At 48.1% G+C, this 11,329-nt stretch overlaps 1 long non-coding RNA gene across 1 annotated transcript; it reads left to right on the forward strand.

Moving 5' to 3' along the window:
• The first annotated feature begins 269 nt into the window (after nucleotides 1-269).
• LOC132026120 (uncharacterized) lies at nucleotides 270-8,676 on the forward strand. The gene is made up of 3 exons (XR_009406779.1): nucleotides 270-404; nucleotides 3,849-3,905; nucleotides 8,344-8,676. It is a non-coding gene; the product is annotated as an uncharacterized LOC132026120 (long non-coding RNA).
• Nucleotides 8,677-11,329: the final 2,653 nt, after the last annotated feature.

Consider the following 11,329-nt stretch of genomic DNA (forward strand, 5'->3'; position numbering starts at 1 on the left):
GGAAACCCCAGTAAGAACTCCAGACACAAGCTCAGGGGAGCTTCCTGGCTGGTGAGCCCAGCGAAGTGCTGGCAGGTCTAGTTGTCCTGGTTCCACAGGGAGAGGGTACGGGAAGCCTGCCTCTGGGACCCGCTCCAGCTTTGTGCTGTCCTGATCTGTATCCGTTACAGTGAAACAGTAATTGTGTGTACTTTCCGTAGTTCTGTGAGTCACTCTAGGGAATGATTAAACCTGAGAGGTGGTGAGAATTCCCCAGATGTAGAGCCACTTGCTCAGAAGTGGGGCGACCCGCTGGCCTGTGCCCTTAGGTGCCAAAGCCTGAGCTCCCTAAGGGTGCCTGACGTCAGACTGCACCTAATCGTGCAGGGACAGTCCCCCACCTTGCTTTACTCTGTGGGTCACAGGTAAGGCCCTGGGCTCGGCCCGCATTGCAGGGCAAGGGGATTGCATAGAGGGGAGGGGAAGCAGACACTTAAGTTTTTCTATTTTATTTTAAGATTTTATTTATTTATTTGACACAGAGAGAGAGATCACAAATAGGCAGAGAGGCAGGCAGAGGGGGAGAGGGAAGCAGGCTCCCCGCTGAGCAAAGAGCCTGATGGGGGCTTGATTCTGGGACCCTGGGATCATGACCTGAGCTGAAGGCAGAAGCTTAACCCACTGAGCCCCCCAGGTGCCCAAGTTTTTCTATTTTAATCGTAGTGTAGTTAACATAGTGTTATATTAGCTTCAGGTGTACAATAAAGTGATTCAACAATTCTTTTTTTTTTTTTTTAAGATTTTATTGATTTATTTAGAGAGCATGATTGGGAGAGAGGGTTGGGGGGGATAGAGAGAGAATCTCAAGCAGACACCCCACTGAGCACAGAGACTGACCTGGGGCTTGATCTCAAGACACTGAGATCAGGACCGAAACCAAGAGTTGGATGCTTAACCAACTGAGCCCTGGTGATTCAACAGTTCTCTACATTACTCAGGGCTTATCATGTTAACTGTGCTGTTCATCCCCATCTCCTAGTTCACTCACGCCCCCTACCTTCCCTGTGGACCTACCCGTTTGTTCTCTAGAGTTAAGAATCTGGGCTCTTTTTGTTTTTTTGTTTTTGTCTCCGTTTTGTTTCTTAAATTCCAGAGTGAGGTCATTTGGTATTTGTCTTTCTCTGATGGACTTATTTCCCTTGGTATTATACCCTAGTATACCTTTATACCTTAGTCGTATACCCTCAAGATCCATTCATGTTGTTGCAAATGGCAAGATTTCACTCCTTTTTTAATGACTGAATAATATTCCATTTATGTATATTATATGTGTGCGTGTGTGTGTATTACATATTCTTTTTTTATTTTTAAAATTTTTAAAAGATTTTTTTATTTAAGATTTAAGATTTAAATCTTTAAATCTTAAAATTTTAAATTTAAATTTAAATCTTAATTTAAGATTTTAAGATTTTTTATTTTTTTAAAGATTTTATTTATTTAACAGACAGAGATCACAAGTAGGCAGAGAGGCAGGCAGAGAGAGAGGAGGAAGCAGGCTCCCTGCTGAGCAGAGAGCCCGATGCAGGGCTCGATCCCAGGACCCTGGAATCATGACCTGAACCAAAGGCAGAGGCTTTAACCCACTGAACCACCCAGGCGCCCCGTGTATTACATATTCTTTACTCATTCATCTATCTGGGCATACTTGGGCTGCTCCTCTATCTCGGCTATTGTAAATAAGACTGCTACAAACATTCAGGTACGTGTATTTCTTGAATTAGTATTTTTGTATTCTTTGGGTAAATACCCAGCAGTGAGATTGCTGGGTCCTTGGGTAGTTCTATTTGTAACTTTTTGAGGAAACTCTATACTGATTTCCAGAGTGGCTGCACCAGCTTGCATTCCCACCAAACAGTGCACTAGGATTCCCCTTTCTCTGCATCCTCGCCAACCTCTGTCGTTTCTTATATTGTTGATTTTAGGCATCCTGATGGGTGTGAGGTGGGATCTCATTGTGGTTTTGATTTGTGTCTTCCTGATAACGAGTGATGTGGAGCATCTTTTCATGTATCTGTTGGCCATTTGGATGTCTTCTTTGGAGAAGTGTCTAGTCTGTTCATGTCTTCTGCCCAATTTTTAGTTAGATTGCTTTGTTTTTGTTAGTTTCTCTCTCTCTCTCTTTTTTAAAAGTAATCCTAACACCCAGCATGGGACTCGAACTCACGACCTGAAGATCAAGATTTGCACTTCTTCTGACTAAGCCAGCCAGGTGCTCTGGTCTCTAAATATTCTTATTTCTTGAATGCAGTGTCTGTCTTCTCTTCTTTCTGAGGTTATTAGTTAAGTTTTGTGCTGTCTCACTATCTCTGTAGTCTCTGTGTTCTTTGAGTTGTTTTCTTTCCTTTTTTTTTTTTTTTTTTCCCTGTGTATTTATTATGATCTGTTTTTCATGCTGGAGATTTTCCTAGGCTGCCTGGTGGGCCTTAGATGTATTGTATTCTGCTTGTATTGAAGAGAGTCACCCTCAGAGGCTGTCTGGAAACTCTGAGTGTGTGGGTGGGGCTTGTTCATGGGTTTTGCCAAATGATGGAGGTGGAGGAGTGGCAACCCTTCAGCTAGGTTCTTAGGTCTCTACTCTTTGGACTGGTTGGACTCTGTACAGAAGGATTCGGTGCTATTTTCCCACTAGGAAAGGGGCTGAGCTCAAAGTACTTCCGTATATCCATGAGAACAACACGGCAACCCTCCAACAGAGCGTTTGTCCAGACAGTGTACCCCCTACTAATGGGGTGGGGCAGGGGCTCGGGGGCCCTGCTAGGGATCCCTTTCTGCCTCCCGCTTTTCTTATAGGCTCTTCCAACATCAACAAGAGGAAATCCAACAAGGGCAAACTCTCATGTCCTGTACTTGAAATGCAAATTCCAAATAACCCAGAACATAAGAGGAAGTGTTTAATGCCCCCTCACGGGGAAGAAGACCGAGAGCGATGTGAGGATGAGACGCTACTGTCCTTCAGATGCTAATCCACGCTTGGGCTGCATGAAGGGAAGTGGAACCCTCCCTGTCCCCTCTGCAGCCTTCTGTGCCCTGGGGTCGCCTGGTCTCATTCAGGACCCCGAGTCTTTGATTTGTCTGTCCTCATTAATCGTGAAACCTGGGCTCGGGCATTTCCATCAAAGACCGCCCCTACCCTTGCCATACTGTGAAGATGGGCCTAGTCCAGAAGCCCAAGAGTCAGAATTATGGATCGGGTGGAAGGCAAGGATCTATGCCGGTCGAGTTGTGTTAAGGAGCGGGTGTTATCAGAGGTCAAGAACGGGTCAGGAATTCAGGGTGGCAGGTCACCAGCGAAGGGGCAGTGAGGTCCCCAGACTCAAGCAGACAGAGAACTCAGGCCCAAGGCTAGTGTGAGTATTACTCTCCCTGACGTCTTCCTTGGGGGGCAAATCAGAAATCTAAGAGTGCGTGGGCATAAGCTTGAAGGTCACTTGTCGCTGTGATTACACCTGCTCAGACAGGAGGTCGGACTCCAGAGACGGTGGGTTCTGCTAACCTGGAGAGAGCTTCTGGAAGGTCATACTTCTCCTAACTGACCACCTAAGGGGAAAAGCATGTGATGATAACACCATACTTTGCAATCACAGAGCACTCTGGCCAAAGAACCAATCTATTCATCCCTTAAAATCCAGCTGGGGAGATCAGCTGGAGGGGGGAATAGAGAAGAGGCAGGTATGATTTCAGAGTCACACCCTACACTTTTAGGAAGTGATGGGCAAAATTCAAAATAGCCTCTCACATCTGACCACTGGAAACAAGCTCCCCACCCCCTACACCTCGCCCCGTGGTAGCTTCCCTTTCTTTCTCCGTAGGTAAGAGGAGATGAGCACCAATCTCGGCGGCCAGGCGAGGGCCAGGAGTCTACTGGGGTGAGTAAGACTCAGGGGCAATATGTTCAGTGCGTAACCGCAGTCAGCTACTGTTTGGTGTCGCGTGGCGGGACCAGTGACCCATGGCCAGGCCAAGTCCCGTGGCTGGAATGGCTGTAGCTCTTACACTTCATTGCTTGGTGATGAAAGGGGACCAGAACAGAAGCGCTGACCTCGCTCCTCTGAACCTTTCCATCCCCTTCACTCAGATTCGTTTTATTTTCAGGTATTATTTCAGGAAGATTGTCCCTCTTGATCCGAGCACATAGGAGTCTGTCCCTTACGTTTTTTTGGCAAGACTTGAATATATAATCGCCTTATCCTGGGAGCCTCCTTGAGTTAGAAAACAAACAGAACACAATTGGAAAAAACTGTCGGAGGTTCCCTAACTGTGCGGAGCAATGGCCTCACTTGGAGCCTGTTTTCAGGAAACTGGCTTTGTTTTCTTGAAGAGTCTCAGGGAAGAACGTCTTGTAATGGTGCAAGGCCAGGACTCCAGGACTGGGCTTCAGCAGTTTGTCCCCAGGGGCTGCTTCTGGAGAGGGGAAGCTCAGGGGTCATCTGCAGAGTCTCTTGGTCTGAAATGATCACAGGGACATTAATTCCTATGCGGGGAGGTGGCTACAGGTTGTCCCACTCAACCTTACTACATTTGCAGGATGCTTTTCAAACCAACTGTGGATGGCAGGTGCAGAGGAAGAAACTGAGGCACAGAGTACACTGGCAGACCGTCTTGCTTTTGCAGCAAGGATGGGACTTCTGTCTGGGTGATGAGTTGTCTAGACAATGGTTTTCAGTGCTGGGCTCCCTGGGGTGAGAAAGGAAGGTGTGGGTCTGGGGGGACTGGGGAGGCTTGGAGTGGGCTGCTGCCTGGGAAACATGTCTATTGCGGGGAGGTTTTTTTAAAATGTTCAGTTAGTTAACATATAGTAGATTGTTAGTTTTTGATGCATGGCAGAGTTTTGTGACTCACCTTGAAAAAATTAAGTAAAAAAAAAGAGAAAGGAAAGAATGAGAAAGGAAGTTACCCTTAAAAATGATCCATTAGGGGTGCCTGGGTGGCTTAGTCAATTGGGGAGCTGCCTTTGGCTCAGGTCATGATCCCAGTGTCCTGGATCGAGCCCCATGTCTGGCTCCTGCTCAGCAGAGAGCCTGTTTCTCCCTCTCTCTCTGCCTGCCACTCAGCCTATGTGTGCTCTCTCTATCGCTCTGTTGAATAAATAAAGTCTTTTAAAAAATGATCCAGTAGCAGTGGAATTTTCACATGCACACTGCCCGTGTTTTGCCTCAGCCCTAACTTCTTGCTCTGTTCCTTTTTGTTTTTAAGATTTTTATTTATTTGTTTGACAGAGAGAGAGATCACAAGTAGGCAGAGAGGCAGGCAGAGAGAGAGGGGGATACAGGCTCCTTGCTGAGCAGGGAGCCTGATGTGGGGCTCAATCCCATGACCTGAGCCGAAGGCCATTGAGCCACCCAGGTGCCCCCCTGCTTTGTTCCTTTGCCTTCTACTTCTTTTTCGACACCCACCGGAAAAGATGGCAGGGGGGGCTCTCTGGGCAGTGAGGACGGGCCCACCGTTTGCTCCCGGCTATCTGCCTCTCCCATAGGACGCTCAGACTCCCTTTGGATTTCCAAAGTAATTGCCACATATTACTTTTTTCATCTCTTGACCAAAGGGCTTTTTCTCCGAGGGGGGTTTGCTTGACTGGTATAATTTTGTATTTTCGGAGTCAAAACCTTAAAAATTAGATTTGCCGAAATGCCTCTCTCCTTTTGTGTCTTAGTCTGTATTCTGTATAGTACATTACTGAAGGTCAGGAAAAAAATCAAGCTCTGAAAGTGTTGTCCAATAAGTGAGCTGAACAGTCAGAACATGAGGTAGACTTTCTTGTCACTGTTCAAAGACGGGTCCAGCAAGCTTTTGCAAACAAAGCCAAGGGAGCTGCTCTCGTTGCCTTGAGAGATGGACCATCAGAGGCTCTGTGCTGCGATGGGATGCCTGCCTTGGCCAAACCTCACGTCGGGTCTCATTCGTCCCAAGCCCCTCGCCTCGGTTCCTTGGCTCCTGTGCTTACTGCAAACAGTTGGCTTTGAAAGCCCGCAAGGACTCTCTCCCTTAGCACAAGCACCCGGATGATTTCCCATAATTCTTGCAAAACGAAATTAGGTTAAAAACCAAACCCGCTATTTTAAAAAACGAAAGTGTGAAATCCAAATGGCTCCCAGCAGAGAAACGCTTAGAAGCTGCAGAGAAAGTTCTGGAACAGCCAACGAATGTTCGTGGACATGAGTCTATTGATTTTTCATGAATGTCAAGGAATTTGCCTCTGGAATCAGATACCTAACACCCTGGATGAGATGGTTTGAACAGCAAGGCCTCCAGTCCCACACACCAGAGCTGGGGAAACAGCCTTCCCTCCTCTGTCCCTTGGGCTGTGACTGCCAGGTGCTGAACAATTCCGACTGAGCCCCTCAGCGGGTCTGCTGTTTACCCACCTTCATCCTCACATTCAGCCGGCCTCCCCTGCAGGGTCCTCCATAACAGGTACAGCATGGGTATCTGTCGGAGCGTCAGCCACGAAGACGAGCCCAGCGTCTGGGAGGTGGTGACAGACTGGACACAGCAGAGGAAGGTAGGCGCCACCTGATTAACATTCAGCTTTTTAAATTTTTTATTTAAAGTAGGCTCCACACCCAGCATGGGGCTTGAACTCACGACCCTGAGACCAAGTGTCCAGGTGTTACCAACTGAGCCAGCCTGGCGCCTCCTGCTTTAGCGTTTGGTTCCATCAAGCTTCCATTGCCCCTAGATTTAAAAATGAGCACGAAGAGCACTAAAAACCACAGACTGCTGCCCCCTCTTAGACTCCCTCCCCACCGCACCCACACTCACTTCTGTTAGGCGGTTCATCTCTGTATAAAACAAGCATGCTTGAACTGTTAGGTTTTGGTTTATTGATTTTAGACCTCTTCTGAGAATCTCCTGGGATGATGCATGGTTAGCGATTATAGGAAATGGAAATAGAAAGAGGGTCCAGTCTTTTTAGCTTCACAAAATGTGGCCCCATCTCCCATTCCTATTAGCACAAGTTTGGTGGCTTCAAACAACCCCAGTGCATTATCTTACCGTTCTGTGGGCCAGCAGTCCGACAGAAGGCCAAGTGAGCTGCCATCAAGGTGTCCGCAGGGCCATGTCCTTCCCAGGAGTCTGGGTGAGAGCCTTGCCCAGCTTCCCGATGCTGTTGGAACTCCCCGGCTTGCGGCCCTTCCTCCGCCTTCAAAACCTGGGATCGAGAGTCACGCGCTCCGCGGATGGAGCCGGCCAGGGGCCCCGACGCACCCAGGTTTAGCTCTCAGCCCCACCATGGAGAAGTTTGGAGTCCTCATGAAATTTCCCTTCTGTATCTCGGTTCCTTCATTTGCGAAACCGTGGGTGTCACAACAACACGTGTCTCCTAGGATTGTTGTAAGAATTGTGTTGTAATGGTGTTGAATCTTCGCTTGATGCCTCACACGGAAGCACCAGCTTCTCATTGGCTGTTGTCTGAGGGCAAGACCAGCAAAGCCTCCCTGGGCCCGTAGGGCCGGAGCCTGGACTGACCTGGGGGAACCCCGAGGCACATCTGCGCCTTGTTCTCAGAAGAGTGTCGCCATGCCAGGTCCACACAGACAAAGAATCGAATCCCGACAGCGAGTATGACCGCTCCATTTAAAAGTGCAGCTCCTGTGAGAGCCTCAGCCTCTTTTCTCACTTATGTGAAAAACCCACGAAACGTGGAAGGGGAAGACCTGAGTCTTGAATGTTCTATTTTTGTGCTCTCTCTTTTCTTTCTTTCTTTCTTTCTTTTTTTTTTTTTTTTTTAGAAATAATTTCAAACCTACAGAAGAGGCACAGGAATAGTGCACAGAGGGGCACCCGGCTGGCTCCGTCGGTGGAGCGTGTGACTCTTCATCTCGAGGTCGTGGGTTCAAGCCCCACAATGACTGTATTTCTATTTAAAAAAAAAAAAAAAGGAATAGCGTGCTGAAGCTGCACGTTTCTTGACCCCACTTTTCATGATTTTGCACATCTGCTTTATCACTCCCTTTCCTCTCTATATTCATATTACTTTTCCTCTAAACTATTTGTGCTGCCTTACTTCAAAATACTATAGCAATGATCACCTAGAGCAAGGACGTTCTCTTGTCTAATAGGTCAATTCTGAAATCCAGGAAATTTAACCTTCCCATGATCTTATTATCTCCCATTAGCTCCTTATATAAAATTCTGCCTCTTCCCTCAATAGCGTCCTTGCAATGACTCTTCGGTGTCCTTGAATCTGGAACAAAAGCTCCGCCTTTGCTGACTCCCATGACCTTGTTATTTCTCAGAGTAGAGGTCAGTAGATTTGTAGAATGTCACTCACTTTGCTTGTGGTTTATGTTTCCTCATGATTAGATTGACGTTGTGCGTGTTTGGCAAGAACGCAGAAGCGATCGTGTGTCCTACCTGGTGCGTTCTCTCCACAAACTCGTGCTATCCGTTCGTGGCACTGTTGGTGATGGTAACTGTTGGCCAGTGCTTTGATCCCTGACGAGCACAGTAAGGATGGAGGGAACAGAGAACAACACATACTTTGGAATCCAGTTAAGACCTCTTTTAGACAAATGCCAAACATGTTCCTAAGTGTTTTGTGTCTCTGTTCTCAAGTTTTTTGGGGGTGGGTAGCACATCTTCTAATTTTCAGTGAGTTTGGAAAAATCAGGCCATTGTCATGCTGTCACAAGTGGATTCTGGGAAAAATAATTTAGAACATTTCCTGACCTGGCACACACAGGCCCAGGTTGGAGAAGATGGGCTGATGGATGGATGGGGATCCTCATGCAATGCATAATGTTAAGGTAGATGGGGTGGCTGAGGAGTACTCTGATCCTGGGACTCATCAAAGCCAGAGATGGACCTAACAGCTTCCTGTCTGGTGTGACCGGTCCCTGCCATTCTGTCCCAGACTTCTGGGCTTTACACAAGTCTGCTGGTCTAAACCCCGTAGAAGGACGGGCGTCAGTTAGGGCCCTGCTATGACCCACTTATGGCCATGGCAAATAGAAGAGCAGCGCTCAGCTGAGTAACCGGGAGGCAGAGGCCTGCCGGAAGCTGGTCAGAGGGAAGCTAGGGGAGGCAGGTGTCAGCACACCAGGTCCTCTCTGGAGACACGTTTCTCACCTTTGCAGCGACGTGTCACCTGGGGCCCTTCCTTCAGGCAGCCAGGGCCCGCTGCACAGGGTGCTACTAGAAACACTAGCAAACACAGACACAAAACAGAATGATCTGACTCCCCCAAACTCCCCCAAAGGACAATCAAGAGTTGACTGAATAGTGGAACGAACAAGACATTAAAAAAAAAAAAAAAAAAAGGGAGCGTGAGACAGTGTGGGTGTTTGTGTTTGTGAATCAAGCACTCCTTTATTTCTTACTAATAATACAAACACATCGCTGTGCTCCCGGAGAAGCGGCAGGGGATGTGGCGAGGCGCAGCGGCGGTCTTCCCGGCTCCAGGCGCTGGAGCGTGGTCACCCGCGGGCGATGCTGACGCCCCTGCAAGTGGCATTCTCAGAGGCAAGATGGTGATAATTCTGTTGCCTGGGGCCGATTGAAGGCACGACCGAGAGCCTCGGCCAAGACCGAGAGGAACAGGTCTCACAGGAAGCAGTGAGATGAACCAGGAGCCAGTGAAGACGCTTTTGTGCGCCTGCAAAGCTAACAGATGAGAAGTGGGGGTCACTGCAAGTCTTGGCCTGTCCTCGCGCCTCTGACTTCCTGGATTGAGGCTGCACTTCTCAGCGTAGCCAGCAGGTGGCCTCAACTCCCTCGCGAGCACCTGGCACGGGCAAGTCTCGGGCTAGGCCAGCTGGTCTCCGGGTCCTGAAGGTGGGACGTCAGTGATCCTCTTGCCCGCGTTCTTTCCTCCGCCAGTGCTGACCTGCTACTGTGCCCATCTGCTCCTCCGTGCTCTGTTACAGCGCCTGGCGGACACTGTAAGGTTTCCATTACAAGGGAGCAGCCGATCACCCAAAGACCAACCCACACTTCAGGACAAAACACTTCCGCTCCCCCAAATTCCTTTTCTACTTGCCATAGTGTCTCCATGTAGATTTTCTATAGTTGTAACAAGTGTGCATCTACTATTGGGCATTCTACTTTTCATTCAGTGTTTTCCCACCTGAAAATTTTTATTTTATTTTTTAAAGGTTTTATTTATTTATTAGAGACAGAGACAGTGAAAGAGGGAACACAAGCAGCGGGAGTGGGAGAGGGAGAAGCAGCCTTCTGGCGGAGCAAGGAGCCCGATGTGGGACTGGATCCCAGGACCCTGGGATCCTGACCTGAGCTGAGGCAGATGCTTAACGACTGAGTCACCCAGGCACCCCTCTCCATCCATCTATTTTAGAAGGCAAGGGGCACCTGAGTGGATCTGTGGGTTAAGCGTTTGCCTTTGGCTCCAGTCCTGATCTTGGAGTCCTAGGATCGAGACTTGCATTGGGCTCTCTGCTCAGCAGGGAGCTGCTTCCCCCCCTCTCTCTGCCTACCTACTTGTGATGTCTCTCTCTCTCTCTGTGTGTGTGTGTCAAATAAATAAAATCTTTTAAAAAAGAAAGCAAAATAAAGTTTCAACCTATTTCTCACATTCCCATTATTATACAAAGCATTGATATGAACCACAGGAGTTTTCGACACCAAAGTAGAAGGATCAAGAATGATTTTAAATTCTTGTTATATATTCCCAGATAGCTTTATAGGAGAACAAAACAAAACAAAACAAAACCCACATTACCTCCCGCCCCCGATTTCCACTTTCCCTCAAAGCCTCTAACTCCCAATAAAAAATAAATCGCTGGTGCTGGAATCTTGCTCTGAAACCTTCCCTGCTTGCCTCCTCTCTCCCTGGCACCGGCAGGTGCCCCTTCCTCCCTTCTCTGCTAGGGGCTGGTGAGCGAACAGCAGGGAGGTTGAGGACCTCGACTCTGAGGTTGGGAACCTCAGAGTCTCTTGCCAGGTGCGCATCAATGTTGTTTGGGGAAAGTGCTCAGACGCCATCTGAACGAGCAGAACATCTTATAAACTTCAGTTTTATCCATTTTCATCTTAGAGAGTGTCATGTTTTCCAATGCTGCCCGAGCCTATATCTCTTCCATGAGTGATGGGGTCAGTCGTCCCCTGCATTGTGACCCGTCTGTGCTTATGTGTCTGAAGATGACCCAGCTCGTCAAGGGAAAAATGAGCACCAACTTTATCCATTTTTAAAATTTTGTTGGATGTCATATTTTTCACTCTGGTGTTCCCAGTTTTTAATCTTCATTTAAACATTTTAAATTGTGGGGTGCCTGGGTGGTACAGTCCGTTGAGCATCTGACTCTTGGTCTTGGCTCAGGTTGTGATCTCAGGG

Source organism: Mustela nigripes, chromosome 10, assembly GCF_022355385.1.
Source record: "Mustela nigripes isolate SB6536 chromosome 10, MUSNIG.SB6536, whole genome shotgun sequence".
Lineage (NCBI taxonomy): Eukaryota > Metazoa > Chordata > Mammalia > Carnivora > Mustelidae > Mustela > Mustela nigripes.